At 41.9% G+C, this 14,322-nt stretch overlaps 1 long non-coding RNA gene across 1 annotated transcript in view; it reads left to right on the top strand.

Annotated features, from left to right (window-relative positions):
- LOC311602977 overlaps positions 1-7,155 on the top strand; it is a 115,173-nt gene extending 108,018 nt beyond the window's left edge. Inside the window, exon 8 of the long non-coding RNA XR_014780906.1 lies at positions 6,596-7,155. This is a non-coding gene — a long non-coding RNA (uncharacterized lncRNA). The remainder of the gene's footprint in view (positions 1-6,595) is intronic.
- The last annotated feature ends 7,167 nt before the right edge of the window (positions 7,156-14,322 follow it).

Below are 14,322 nucleotides of genomic sequence, written 5' to 3'. Positions count from 1 at the left end.
GTACATCATGAAATCTTTAAAAAAATGTACATTTTGATTAAATAATTTTCCATTTAGGAATCTAACCAAAGGAAATAAGTTGATGGGAACAAAATGATACCTGACCCACATAGACTAGAACTAGCCAAAATAGCATTAAAATAGAAAGCTAATTAAGTGTACACCATTAAGGAATTCAGGTAAAAGAGAAAAGGAAATTTGGCAGGATATAAATATTAGGGGGGGGTCTTAGCATGAGATTTAGTCCCAGCTATCTGTGGCCAACACTTCCATTAATCATCTATTCCCGCCATAAAGTATTCTTTGAGTGTATGTCACACACACACACACACACACACACACACACACACACACACACGTATGTATGTATGTATGTATGTATGTATGTATGTGTGTATGTGTGTATATATGTATGTGTCTGTGTGTTTAGTTTGATGGATTTCTTCATTATATGTTTCCTTTAACTTGGTGCATTTCCCCTGATTTCCTGATTGCCTTACTATTGTGTTTTTTGTGCCTTGAACCATACCTGGCATGTAACAAATATGAAATAAACACTCTGTGGGGGCAAAAATATGAAAAGATAGTAAGGACATTTTAGTGGTCTGAATTTGATTTATCTGTTGTATTGGGCACAACCATTCCTTTACTTGATAATATAGTAAATATTTACATGTCATGCTCTGAACCAGACATCATAATAGGTACTGGTTCATATCTCCTTGCTATAATGGAGCTCATGGTATCACAGGGAATGTAGCAATTACGAGGGAGATACAAAGGGATGTGAAGATACATATCATAAGATGTTTACTTTCTTGGGAATGGAAGAAGGAACTTCCTGGAGGAAAGTCCTTTACCAAAGCTGTGAGGGTTATTGAGAAGTTCACTCCAATGTTCCAAGAGGCTCCTACAACCACAGAAACTTCTAGCTTTCTCAATGGTTAGGGGTGTGGTCACACTAGGTGAACACAGAATAGGAAAGACCAGAGAGGCTCAGGGATACACCCAAGTGTGGAGGTCTTGGAGTTTTGTCTAAAAATAAGTTATGTGAAACCACTGACAAAAAAGTTTTGAATGTCAAAAGGATATGATTGCCTTTGCAGTTTACACAATGGGTACAGTTAGAGCCTTCACAGCATGGGGGAGGTTTGGCAGAGCCAATCCTAGTATGCAATACATTCCTGGAATGGGAAAAAAAGTCCTGAGTCTAATCCCCTGGGTTTCATAGGTAAAGGAGGTCTCTGTCCTGTCTGCTCATGCAGTGGTTTCAGGGAGCAAGGAGACTTGCTTCACAGGTGCTGGTCAGCTTTTAACACCTGGGAAGGGGGAACTTTGAGAGCACAGGCTCCCATCAGATTGTTCTATAGACAAGCTTGTGAGACATTTTCTTGATTCAATATTGACATAGCAGGGCTTTGCCAACTGTGGACAGTATCACCACTGGGCAGGTGGTCCTGGCATGTGAAGGCAAACTGAGAAAGCCATGGGGGGGCAATCCAGTAAGCAGAATTTCTCCATGGCCTCTTTTAGTTCCTGCCTGTGGGTCCTTGGTTTGAGGTCCTGTCCTGACTTCCATCTGAGATGAATTATTACCTAGATATGAAATCTGAAATAAACCCTTTCCTTTGCCAAGTACATTTTGGTCAATGGTTTTGTTTTGTTTAGTTTAGTTTTTTGTTTTCTTTTTCAGATAAACTGGACAGAAATACTCTATGTGTGACTTGGGTTTCGTATTCTCCATTTGACCCTGAAAAAAGGAGAGCATCAGAGTCTATGGGCTGATTTGATCAGTTCTCATTTATAAACCAAAGGGTGGGCTTGTTCTTACCAGCTGTTCACCTGAGAGAATATGGAGGCATGGGAGGGACTTGTTGGGAGGGGAATAAATGAGAACCAATCAGAGCAGCTCATGTACGAGGCTGTTGTGATGAAATCCATTACTCTTTTTGTAAACCTAAGAAATTAACTAAAAATAGCATTAAATAAATACAGTAAATAAAAAGAATATGAAGGTACTGGTTGAGCCACTTTTACAATTCCCTTGATTATTTAGCCCAGGCCTGGAGATGGAGCACATATTTTTGTTGCTTTGGCCATATAGATGAATTTGCTGGCAGAAGCACAGATTTTCCTTGGAATGGTGCATACGTACATCCTTGCAATGTCCTACCTATTCTCTCCTGTATAGATATGAGCTCTAAGAACAGACAGCAAGAGATGGGGTTTCCCTTTGGAGCTTCCTAAACGCACTGGCCAAAGCCCCCTGCTTCTCTATTTCTAATCAGTTCTTAGCCTGCTGGGGCTTGTGGCCCAGACTTTCAATTATTCAAGAACGGTAAAGCATTTGTTGCCTGATGTGGAATTTGCTTTTATTCAACAGAACAAAGCCAAGGTTATTGCAAGCCAACACCCAGGGCAGCTGGATCTCTGGAGGCACAGAGGGTTCTGAGAGAGGGCTGTTCCAGGAAGCAGAGTGGAATAGAATACAGAGTGAATAGAATATGGGGGAGGCAAACAGATGAATAAGGGGGTGTGATGGGGGTGAGTGGGAATGACCCCCACAGACTCATATGTTTAAATACTTGGTCTCCAGTTGAAGGAATTATTTTGGAAGTGTTAGGAGTGCGGCATGGTTGGAGGAAGTGTGTCACGGGGGGAGGGCTCTAAGGCTTCAAAAGCCCACTCCATTCCAAGTTATCTCCCTCTGCCTTATTCTTATGAATTGAGATGTAAGGTCTCAGCTATTGCTCTAGTGCCATGCCTGCTGGCCTGTTGCGGTGCTCCCTACCATGTTATGGACTCACCTTTGAAAACTGTAAGCTCCAATAAACTCTTTCTTCTATAAGCTGCCTTGGTCATGATGTCTTTTTTTTTCTCCTTTATTAATTTATTCTAGTTACATCTCAATGGTTATCCCATCCCTTGTATCCTCCCATTCTTCCCTCCCTCCCATTTTCCCCTTCTTCCCCTCCCCTATGACTGTTCCTGAGGGGGATTACCTCCCCCTGTATATGTTCATAGGGTATCAAATCTCTTCTTGGTAACCTGCTGTCCTTCATAGCAATAGAAAAGCAACTGAGAGAGTGAAGAGCATCACCTTCTATTACCTACCCATAAAATATGGGCATATGGATATACCAGAAACTATAGGCTACAGCCTTGGAAAACTACTGACCAAGGAGGAGTCCTAGGCTGAATGTTGAGAACTCTCAGGTCCAACCCAGATTTCAGTGCTAACTTTCCTGTGTCTATGGAAAACCACTTTTTACACTGGGATCCAACCTGGAAAATGAAAAAGGCAGGTTTATGATCTCTAAGCTTCTCTTGTGTCTGCTGTCTGACTTCAGGGCAATTCTCAGGGCTTAGTTCCAGCCATTGCTAAATCCTCTGCTTAGGTTGAAATCAGTCTTGTTACAATCTGTTCTGTTTACTGTCATCCATCCAATCCTGTATTCTCTTTGAGAACAAGGAAATATTGAGCCCCTGCTGTATGTGAGAGGAAACCCCTCAAGGGATCCCAGGCAAGCACGCTTCATATGATGTAGTCCTGCTTATGAAAGGCCAGGTGAGAATCTTCTTTCCTTTTTCTGTCTAACTATACACCAAAGTCGGCTAAGTTTGCATTAGCAGAACCTTTTAATGAACCATCCAGGAGCCATGAGACCCATTTGTTTACTCAACTCTCCATTCAACAAGCTTCCTTGGAGCATCAGTACAAGGCAAAGATGCATGAAGAAAATGCATGTGGCTTTGTTGGTGAGACTGATATGTAAACAGGAAGCTGTACTGTGGGGGTTGTATATACAGGAAGTTAGAGCATGTATGGAGCAAGGTCAGTGAGCACTGCCAAGAGAGCCAGACAGTCACTCAGGGTAGTTGGGATTTCATAGGACAGTCACTTTCAAATTGCAATATTACTTAATTCTCATTATAAATTGTGTGTGTGTGTGTGTGACTTGGGGCACTCAGAAAATAATAAAGTGAACAGTTACCCCCACAGTAAAGAAATAGTAACAAAAATGTTTTGGTATATACCTTTAAGATACTTAAAAACTAAAAACTCTTTGATAGATATATGTATATGAATGATATTTTGATACTTGTTATTTCTTCCTTTTTCATTCTCTTAACATAGAATTATCAAATTAATGCTTTGTAATTTGCATTTTCATTTGATATCATTGACTTATTAATACCAATACAATCTTGTTTCATTATTTTTGTATCTGTAGTTCATGCTTTATTATAGAAATTCCTTATTTTTCTTTTTATGAATCCATAGTTCATAGATTTAGGTTATTCTAAGCTTTCACTTTTATATGCAACACTTTAGGCCAAGAGCTCCTATGCTGTTATAGCAATATTCTGAGAAAACCCTATCCATTAACTTGTTTCATTTATCAAAACCCCAAATTAGTGGTATTTGGAGAAAGAAGGTATGTGTATAGATTGTGGAAGGAAAAGTAATGTTTTAGCATGGCTTGTGTGAATTGTTCACAGTTTGTAACCTGTTAGTTTAAATACAGTTGAAGACGGTGTCCACCAAGAACATCTGATTGCTGCTGTATCAGAGTCCACTATAGTTTTATTTGTGTGTCAGCTGATGTTGTCCATGTTTTCTCTAGAAATAGGGGGACCACAGGTTCTGATTTGCCTACTTTCATCCTGTTCTGCTCCTGTGGTCTTGGAGTATACTTTTTCATACTTAGAACTGCCCCAAATTGGGCCATAATTGATTTTGAGAAAATGTTTTACCAATTGGATGGTATTGGACCTATCTAGAGAACCAGAGAACCAGAGAAAAGAAGAAATGTCTTATATTGTTATTTTGAGACATGATCTCACTATATAGCATTGGATGACTTAGAACTTGCTATGTAGACTAGACTGGCCTGAGACTCAGAGAAATCTTGTTTCAGATTCCCCTGTGCTGGGATTAAAAGCATGTACCACTGCACCTAGCAACTACTGTCCTATGAGAATTACTCAATTGTTATCCCTACCCATAGGAAAACATCTCATTGAAAGTCAGTCTATTTTTGTTTTAGTCACAGACACTTCAGCCCTCCAGCTTTACTATCTTATTTCCCACCTGCAGGGATCATAAGGATGTGTTAGAAGAGAGAAACAATGCTTAAAGTTAGCATTGGCGTGAACAGGAAGATATTGTCAGTCTAGAGTAGACGAGAAGCCTAAAAGCAAATGAAAGAACTGCTACTGAAGGGACAGACAGTCCTGTCTGTAGTAATGGATGGTGAAAGAGTCCAAGGGAAGGATAACAGTGACAGTTTATAATAAAGATGGTGATTCATTAAGAAAGTGTTTTATTGCATTTCATGGGTTGCATTTAAGGAGGCAGAACAGCATGAACATTTTAGATGAGGCCTCAATCCAAGACATTTCCTGTTGCTTGAATTAGATTTACAAAAGCTAAGCCCTCAGCAAGCTAAGCACCCTGATCATATAGAATGACTTAACCTTCTAAGAGTCATGGGCAGCTAAGAATTTAATATATAAGAGAAGGCATTTAAGTTGTATTTTCTGCCCTCAATGACTGCAAATTCTTGTTGGTAATATAAGGTTTCAACCTTCCTAGATGTCTTTGCATTTTAATAAAGGACTTTAAAAGACTAAAATGCCTTTTAATCCCAAAGGAGTCAAGTTCTAGTAATAAAATTCTAGGCAGTGAGAATACAGGGGGAAAGCTTGGGGGCCAAAGATTTTTCTGGTTGTCTATGATAGGAGCTGTTGGTTTTCATTCTTGTGAAGATGAGCCTGAAAATTAGATTGTCCCCAGGATTGCTTATATCCTATAGAGTCATGAGCCACCACCTCAGAGGGACCCAATAGACTCGAATTGTGCCCATAAGACACAAGGCAGAGTGAATCAAACAAGCTGATGGCCAAGCAGGAGGCTAAGGAGTCCCCAGAGTTGTTGGAACTACTACACAGTACTAATCAGAAACAAAATTATGGAACACTTAAGTGACAAGCGGTCCCAAGCTCTCAGAGTCAAGACCTTTGGGGTTCTGAGAGTTCTGGCTGAATATCCAGTAGGCCTCTGCTCATTAATTCTGTCCATGACAATGTTTAAAGTGTAATGAAAACTCAATGCAAAGGGATAAGGAGGTCTGAGTCTTTCAATAGCTTTCCTCAGGATGCGTAGCCCTAGAGCAAGAGGACCCGGAAGCAGAGACAGACATGGCAACCTCTACTGTACTGATGCTTATTTCTTTCCTTTTTTCTGGCAGGAGAAAGGCAGAGGAAAGCAAGACACTCTCACTTAGAGGATCAAGCCAAAGCTTTGGCCCAAATGTTCTACCCATCAGACAGATTACTCAACCCTGGTAGAGGACAATGTGTCCCTCATGTCGCTCTCAGCAGACTATCAGTCCAACCTTTCCTACAGAGAGGCTTAGCCTGCCTTCCAGAAGGCCTCTAACTTAATACCCTCTCTCTTTCTGGGAAGTAGAATCTGTCTGGATCTTCAGCATTCGATCCAAAGGAGCAGCCATTCAGATTTTAAAAGCCCTCTGTTTACTTCAGTTGCCAGGTCTGTTTTTAGTGTTTCTTTTATCACTCCCTTCCACAGGAGAACAAAGGCTTGGAGAATGCATGTAGCTGACTCTGCTATAAGGAGACCAAGTGAAGCCCATTGTCTCCAGCCAGAGCCAAGGCAAAGAGAGTGTATTCTTACTGTCTGGTGATCTCAGAGGTACAGAGCAACCCCTACCCAACCCAGTAGTCATTGTCTGTATTTGCCGTGTGTAAACACATCATTATATGCCTCTATGGCTTGTGTGGACTCATCTCATGTGTTTCAGATGTCAAATACACCTTGTCACTGATAGAAGATGTGTCTAAGGAGGGGACCTTAGGTATTTCAGGGCTGGGCATAGCACACATGGAGCCGAAGCTAGTAAGACCACAGTTTCACACTTCATGACTTGAGCTCTGGTATATTTCTGTGCTGGTTTTGTCCCACATATCACATTACATCATCATCATCCACAGTCCCTCAGTATTATCACCCCCCATCTCCCAGGTGGAATGGTTGCTGAGTTTGGTTAAGCTCATGCCACCAAACCACAAAGTATTACTCTAATATCTAAAAACAGTCAGATCTCCTACTGTATTCTGAAAAGGCTACCTTCAAATTATTGTGGTTTCATTTAACCTAGGGTTCCTGAAGTCCGTTGGGATACATAGTGTGCTGGCTAGTTTTGTAGTTTTGTGTTAACTTGGCGTGAGCTAGAGTCATCAGAGAGGAGGGAGCCTCAGTTGAGAAAATGTGTTCATAAGAGCTAGCTGTAGGCAAGCCTATAAGGCATTTTCTTAATTGACGGGGAAGGGTCCTGTCCATTGTGGGTGGTGTCATCCTGGGCTGGTGGTTCTGGGCTCTATGAGAAAGCAAGCTGAACAAGCCATGGGGAGCAAGCCAGTGAGCTGCATTCCTCCCTGCCTTCTGCATCAGCTCCTGCCTTCAGGTTCCTGACCTACTTGAGTTCCTGCCCTCACTGCTTTTGATAGTAAATTCTTATATGGAGCTGTGAGTAAAATAAACCCTCTCCTCTACAAGCTGCTTTGATCATGGTGTTTTATCACAGCAATAGTGACCCTAACTAAATAAGACACATGATTATGGAAAAGAAGTCAAGAAATAGAGGGGAAAGAGTCTGAGCTGAGAGTGAAGGCTCCAGAAACCCCTTTCAGCTTCTGAGGAGACACTGACAAACATTCCTAGATCTGAAACAACTCTCCATTTTGCATCTTGGGGTGCATGTGAGCTTATGGAATGCTTGGGATAATCAGACAATACTACACACACACACACACACACACACACACACACACACACACACACATACACAGAGAGAGAGAGAGAGAGAGAGAGAGAGAGAGAGAGAGAGAGAGAGAGAGAGAGACAGATAGACAGACACATAGACACACAGAGACACACAGAGACAGAGACACACAGAGAGGGACAGAGATACAGAGACAGAGACAGAGAGATACATGGTGGGGAAGCAGAGGGGCAGAGGCAGAGGGACAGAGGGGCAGAGAAACAAACAAACACAACAAAACAAAAACAAAAACAAAAACAACAACAAAAAAAAGAGAGTATGCATACTTGGTTGCAAAGGAGCAGAGAAAGCCTGCAGGAAAATACTGTACCAGTGGTGGATGATCACCTGATGTTTTTCAGCTGGTGAATTTAAATTTTACATAAAACCAAGATTTAGAGGGAGGAATGAGTGACAAGCAAAACCCAGGTGTTGCCATGTTTCCCAAGGCTGGGCTGTTGAGTGAACTGGGCTAGCTAGCTCTCAGAAGCCTCCTATGACATCTGCCTGTCGTCCCAAGGTGTGAGCCAGCGTAGCCCACCCCCCTGTGTTACTCATTTCACATAATCTACACTTTCCAATAAGCTCTTACTCTATTAGATTGCTTCCTGGAAGAGCCAAATATTAAAAATCACCGGTCAGCCGGTTCTTTTATTCTGTTAGTCACCAAACTGATTTTTTAAGCTCAGAACCAATAAAGCTGTGATGGTGAAGAACAGATATAGATTTCTCTTTCCCACACACTCATATATAATAATAATAAAACTTTATTAAACAAGAGACATGTTGTTTCAGGGAATTTTTCTTTCCCTTCTCTAGTGCCCTGAGGCTAAAATATACAATCTTATTAACTTCCTTGAAGAAATACTCCATTCCCTTGGTGCAAATGCTGAGCATTCATCTTCTTGGACCTGGAAATGAGACAGGACCTTGACAGGGAGGTGCGTGGGTCATGGTTCTACCCAGGGAAATCTCTAGAAGTCAGTGTGATTAGGAGGTTCTCCCAGAATCTGGGAAGAGCACAAAAAGCCTTCTGGTTTGGCTATTCCTGGATGTCACTGGTGAGAGAAAAAGTCAAAGGTCTTGAGAGTCAGTCAGCATGGCATGGCATGCTGGGTGTGAGGGAGATGGAGACGCCATTTAGTCTCCCACCCAGTCAACATAAGAGGGGGTGGAGATTTAGACAGCAGCTGCTGCTTTTGCAGAATTGCACAGAATCAATAGTGGCATAGGAAACAGAAGGCTGGCATTTTGTTCTGAGCTGCCTCCTTCCCTGAGTCCCACTCAACAGTGGCAGATTGACCTCAGATCCCTGAAATACATCTATGATGGTGATAATATGGGCTCCACATTGCTCAGGAGATCAGGGACCAGGCTGCCCCCCACATGGCTTCCCCGCAGCAAAAGCCAGCCATGCTACTCATGAAGAAGGAGAGGCAGCCAGCATCAGCAACTGTATGCTGAATGAATAAATGATGTCTGAGATCAGGAGTGAAATTATATCACAATATCCAGGGTACCAAACCAGCCTAATAAGCATCTATAACAGAATGGATAAAGTAAATATGCGGCATGTACACAATGGAGTTTTATTTAGCTATATTGAGGGAAAATTGTGTCATTTACAGGAAAATGGATAGAACTAGAGATGATCATGTTGAATGAAATAACACAGACTCAGAAAGGCAAATATTGTGTTTTATGTAATATGAAAATCTATATTCAAACACAAACACATATATTTATATATGTATATGAAACATATGTATTATGTTTAGTAATGTTTATATATGTAATATAATAAACATATATTTTAATATATGTTATAAATTTGACATGAAGATATGGGGGGCTATAAGAAGAGAGTAATGGGTTTGACATGTAAAGGAGGGAGGAACAAGAGAGGGTAAGAAAGAAGAGAAAAATAGAATACGCTTTTACTCATGGAGCAGGCTGACCCGGGTGCTGTTGACCTATTTCCTAGAGTTAGAGCCTTCGAAAAATTTAAGGACAAAGGTGTAAGGTGGCACCAAGGATTTCTTGGGTGAGATCTCCCTTGTTTCACCACAAAAGACTGGCTTGGCACAGGCAGAGCATTAAGATTACAACTGGGATGGAGAGGAGGACAGAGGGACCAAGATGGAGGAGGAGATGACAACTGAAAACCAGCGTGCATCTCTCAGCTACTGCGCAGCCCTGCAACAAAACTTTGCAGAGTTGCCTGAGGATTCAGAGTGTTCCTCTGGAGTCAAAGACTGAGGTAAGTTGAATTACATCTCCTTACGCCTACACTTTGGAGGCCTAATCCCCAACTTGTGTTTGGCAACAACTTTAAAGGAGGTAATAAGATTAAATGGGATCATGAGGATAGGTACTTCTGGATGCTAGTTGCAATTCTAGACTTCTAGGAACCATGTCCTTGTAAGAGGGGGAAGGCCAGAGTATTCTCACCACCCCCTGTCCTGCAAGGACACATGAGGAGCAGGATGGGGCTGTAAGCCAACAGGAAGAAGAGCCTCACTAGACGTCAACCCTGCTCGTGCCTTGACCCTTGCCCTTTGCATCCTCTAGAACTGTGAGAACACGCATTTTCTATGATTTGAGTGACACAGTGCCTGCTACTTCTGATGACAGTCTTAGCTGATTGGCAGTGAGGGCTGGAATCTCAAATAAGTAACTCTAGAAGGAGGCAGGGCCCCTTATTGTCACTTGCTGTAATGTACATGTCAGTAGAATTGAGCAGCTATGGGCTCTCCCGTCTCCGATAATCCACCTCTTATCCTCTCCTGGGGCCCTAGAGATGAGACATGAAGTTCCTGTCATTAGCTAAAACTTTTCCAGGAAAATGGGAATGGATGACACGAGTTCTGAAGGTCATGGCTGTTAGATTTCTGTGGCCCAGGTTTGTCACTGAAAATGCTAAGAAACGTACAAAATTATCATGAGGGATGTTGTAAGTATATGGCAGGATTAGAAGTCTTATAACTGTATATGAAGGAAGCAGAGGTGGGCTCACTACAACAAGTATTTATGCACATTTCAGGTTACTGTATTTTTTGGACCATAAGATGCACTTCCCCATCCCAAGAGTTGGGGGAAAATTAAGGTGCACTTTATGTTCTGATTGCTGTTTTTACTATTTTTCTTGTTTTACTGCTCTAAAAACTGGGTGCGTCTTATGGTCAGACACATCTTTTTTTCTTTTTTCTTTCACAATTTTTTAAATTAATTTCTTCTTGTTACATCTCAATGGTTATCCCATCCCTTGTATCCTCCCATTCTTCCCTCCCTCCCATTTTCCCCTTACTCCCCTCCCCTATGACTGTGCCTGAGGGGGACTTCCTCTCCCTTTATATGCTCATAGTGTATCAAGTCTCTTCTTGGTAGCCTGCTATCCTTCCTCTGAGTGCCACCAGATCTCTCCCTCCAGGGAACATGGTCAAATATTAGAATGCAAATTAGTACAGCCACTTTGGAAATCTATCTGGTGCTATCTCAGAAAATTGGGAATAGGGCTTCCCCAAGACCCACCTATTCCACTCCTTGGAATATACCCAGAAGATGCTCCAGCACACGACAAGAAACTTTGCTAAACCATGTTCATAGCAGCCTTATTCATAATAGCCAGATCATGGAAACAGCCTAAGTGTCCCTCAGTAGAAGAATGGGTAAAGAAACTGTGGTACATATACACTATGGAATACTACTCAGTTATTAAAAACAAGGAATTCCCAAAATTTGTGGACAAATGGATTGAGCTAGAAATGATCATGAGTGAGTTAACTCAGAAGCAGAAAGACTCAAATGGTATATACTCATTTATATCTGCATACTAGCCCAAGGGGCATGTCCCATGAAAGTCTTCACTTACCAGGAAACTGGGACAGAGGGGAGGACATCCTATTGGGACTCTAGATGAGAGAAGCATGGGAGAATAGCAAAGTAGAAGGATCCAGAGGGTCCTAGAAACCTACAAGAAGAACGTTATGATAGGTCAGACGCATCTTATAGTCCAAAAAATAAGGTATGTAGTTGAGGTGTGTCTTGCTAAGTGAATCTTAATTATGTGACTGTCAAATGCACATGAGTTTTGGAAAAAGTCTTCCAGACAGTTGTATTATACAGAAGAACGTTTCTAATGCGTTATAGTTGCAATGACCTGGGCACATTCTTATGCCCTCTTTTTCTCCACTCATTAGAGTGGCTTTGTAGGTACCCTTTGTACATCCCTGTGCATCCTCTCAGGCAGTATCACTTGTGCTCTGTCTGCTGGATCCAGTGTCCACCCTGAGCCTCCCCGTCTGCTAAGGTTTTCTGTAGATCCCATTTAAGATCAACCACCAAGTGTTTTCCAGGCAATTACTGTGCACTTAGCTCTGTGTTTTGCTGAACAGTGAGATAGGAAGTGAAAAGAGCCCGAGGTTACTTCTGACTTGAGAGATGGGGGAGGTTGCACGGACATCTATCCTCTATTATAATCTGTCCTCTATTATTTCCTCTCTGAAGCTTCCACAGTTGTGGCCCCATTAATCCCATTTCCTCACAATCACAGAGATAGACTCTCTTAGTTTTCCCTCTTTCTCTGAAAAATGTAGTCTATCTAAAGGTAGGAACATGTGACAATAGAAAATGGGTGAGAAAAGCATGTGTAGCTCCCAATCTTGGCTCATAAAACCTTTATTTTTTTTATTATTTTCTAATGGTAGAAAAGGATGAACAAATACAAAATGCTGGGGCCTTTGAAGATAGCGAGATCCATATGTATGTAGAGCTTGAGTCTTTTCTGACAGTTTGGAGCAGAGGCCCCCAGCTAGCCACATGGGACTCTGATAAGAGTAAGAAAGAAACTTTCATTGTGTTAAATCAGAAAATGGAGAATGCTTTCTTTCCTGGTAATTAGCTTGTGCAGACTGATATGGTACTAGATTTCAAACTTGGGGAGAAGAACTGTTTGGCTTCTAAATTGAAGGCACCTTGAGATGGAAAGCTGGTGAACATTCTAATTCCAATTGTCTAATTTCTTAGAGCCTCAGGTGCAAGCTGTGGTCAGGCTGTTTTCAGAGAGCATGCCTGTGCTATGTGCTCTCTCTACCACCCATGGGCTCTGATGGCAGCTTTGAGGGCTACCGAGAGTCCATGAGCATACTATGTTTGTGATAGTCCTACCAACCATGGAAGCAATTTTTCAAAAATGTAGATTTGGTTGTGTTAGTTGAGTTTTTCCTCTTATTTTGATAGGATATTGTGATCTCCCTCCTTGTGATCCACCCCATGAGTAAGTCTTCCCCCAAACAAAGTACAACAGCTTCTGTCTTGAATATACTCAAGTTGAAGACAGTGAGTTTGGAGAGAGGGAGCTTTGGAGATGATTGCTACCCAGAACAAGGTCTCCAGTGGCAACAGGTGAAATCTGTAAGCCATTGGTGCCTGGTGGCAGACAGGTGAGCCAGGCCCACAACTGGTGGCCTATGACTCTTGATCTGCCTCCTTACTAATTGAGAGACTCCAGAATGCAGGAAGCCATTGCGTTGTTCTTAATTGTTCTCTTGCTTAGCTGCTTCCCCAGCCGGGGCCTTGGCAGCACCTCCCTTGTTATAAATCACCTTCCATCAGTATAACTGCAGGGCTTCAGGGATCATTTTGGAAAACTAGGTTGTTAATGCATCAGGTTTTGTTCCAAGCAGTGAGTCACCTCATGGGATTTGGGAATCTCTCTTTGAAATCTAGGTAATGCTAATGAACTAGTGAGGGCTCCTGGCCCCCTTGACTCACTCTCTTACTTCCAGGGATCACTGAATCCTGAGATCAGCCACATCTGCCCTTTACCCAGCCATCCTCCTTCCTGATCTAGCCACAGGCTTTCACTGCAGCTAGTTCTACTTAGAGGCATCCAACTGTACTGCTCTGACCCGCCTCTTCCCTTTTCTTTGCTAAATTACTAACTGAACCCAAGAGTGCTTTGTACATTCAGGCTGTGGGTAGATATATGTGGTTATTTTGATGTCAATTGCACTTGGTATCGTTTCTAATGGAATCTGACCAGAAGCTGTCCACTGATTCTATCCTCAAGTAAAGATTATGCGGAAATGCCAAGGAGATGGTTCTCGAAGGGGAAGAGAGGTATATTCCATGAAGCAATTGAACATCATTTAGCCTTTTAGCCAGGTCTGTCTCTTAATTCCATTAAACTTACAGACTCACTTGTAGTCTCGTGTGACACTGTAAGGGCCTATTTTCAATGGTTTATAAATATTTACCAATTTACTATTATGCATTATTTTTATAACCACTACACAATAAGAAACCCAGGGATATAGAAAGGTGAGAGAACTTTTCTGTGTTAAAGAATGAGAAAGCGGCAGCACCGAGATCTCAGGCTGGGTAGCTTGCTTGTGTGGACCATATACTTGATCATAGGGCTAATTTGTTCTCCATCAATATGCCTGCCTCCAGAACTCATGCCTTCATGTTATCC

Source organism: Acomys minous, assembly GCF_964271855.1.
Source record: "Acomys minous genome assembly, chromosome: 8".
Lineage (NCBI taxonomy): Eukaryota > Metazoa > Chordata > Mammalia > Rodentia > Muridae > Acomys > Acomys minous.
This window is presented reverse-complemented; position numbering and strand designations above follow the sequence as displayed.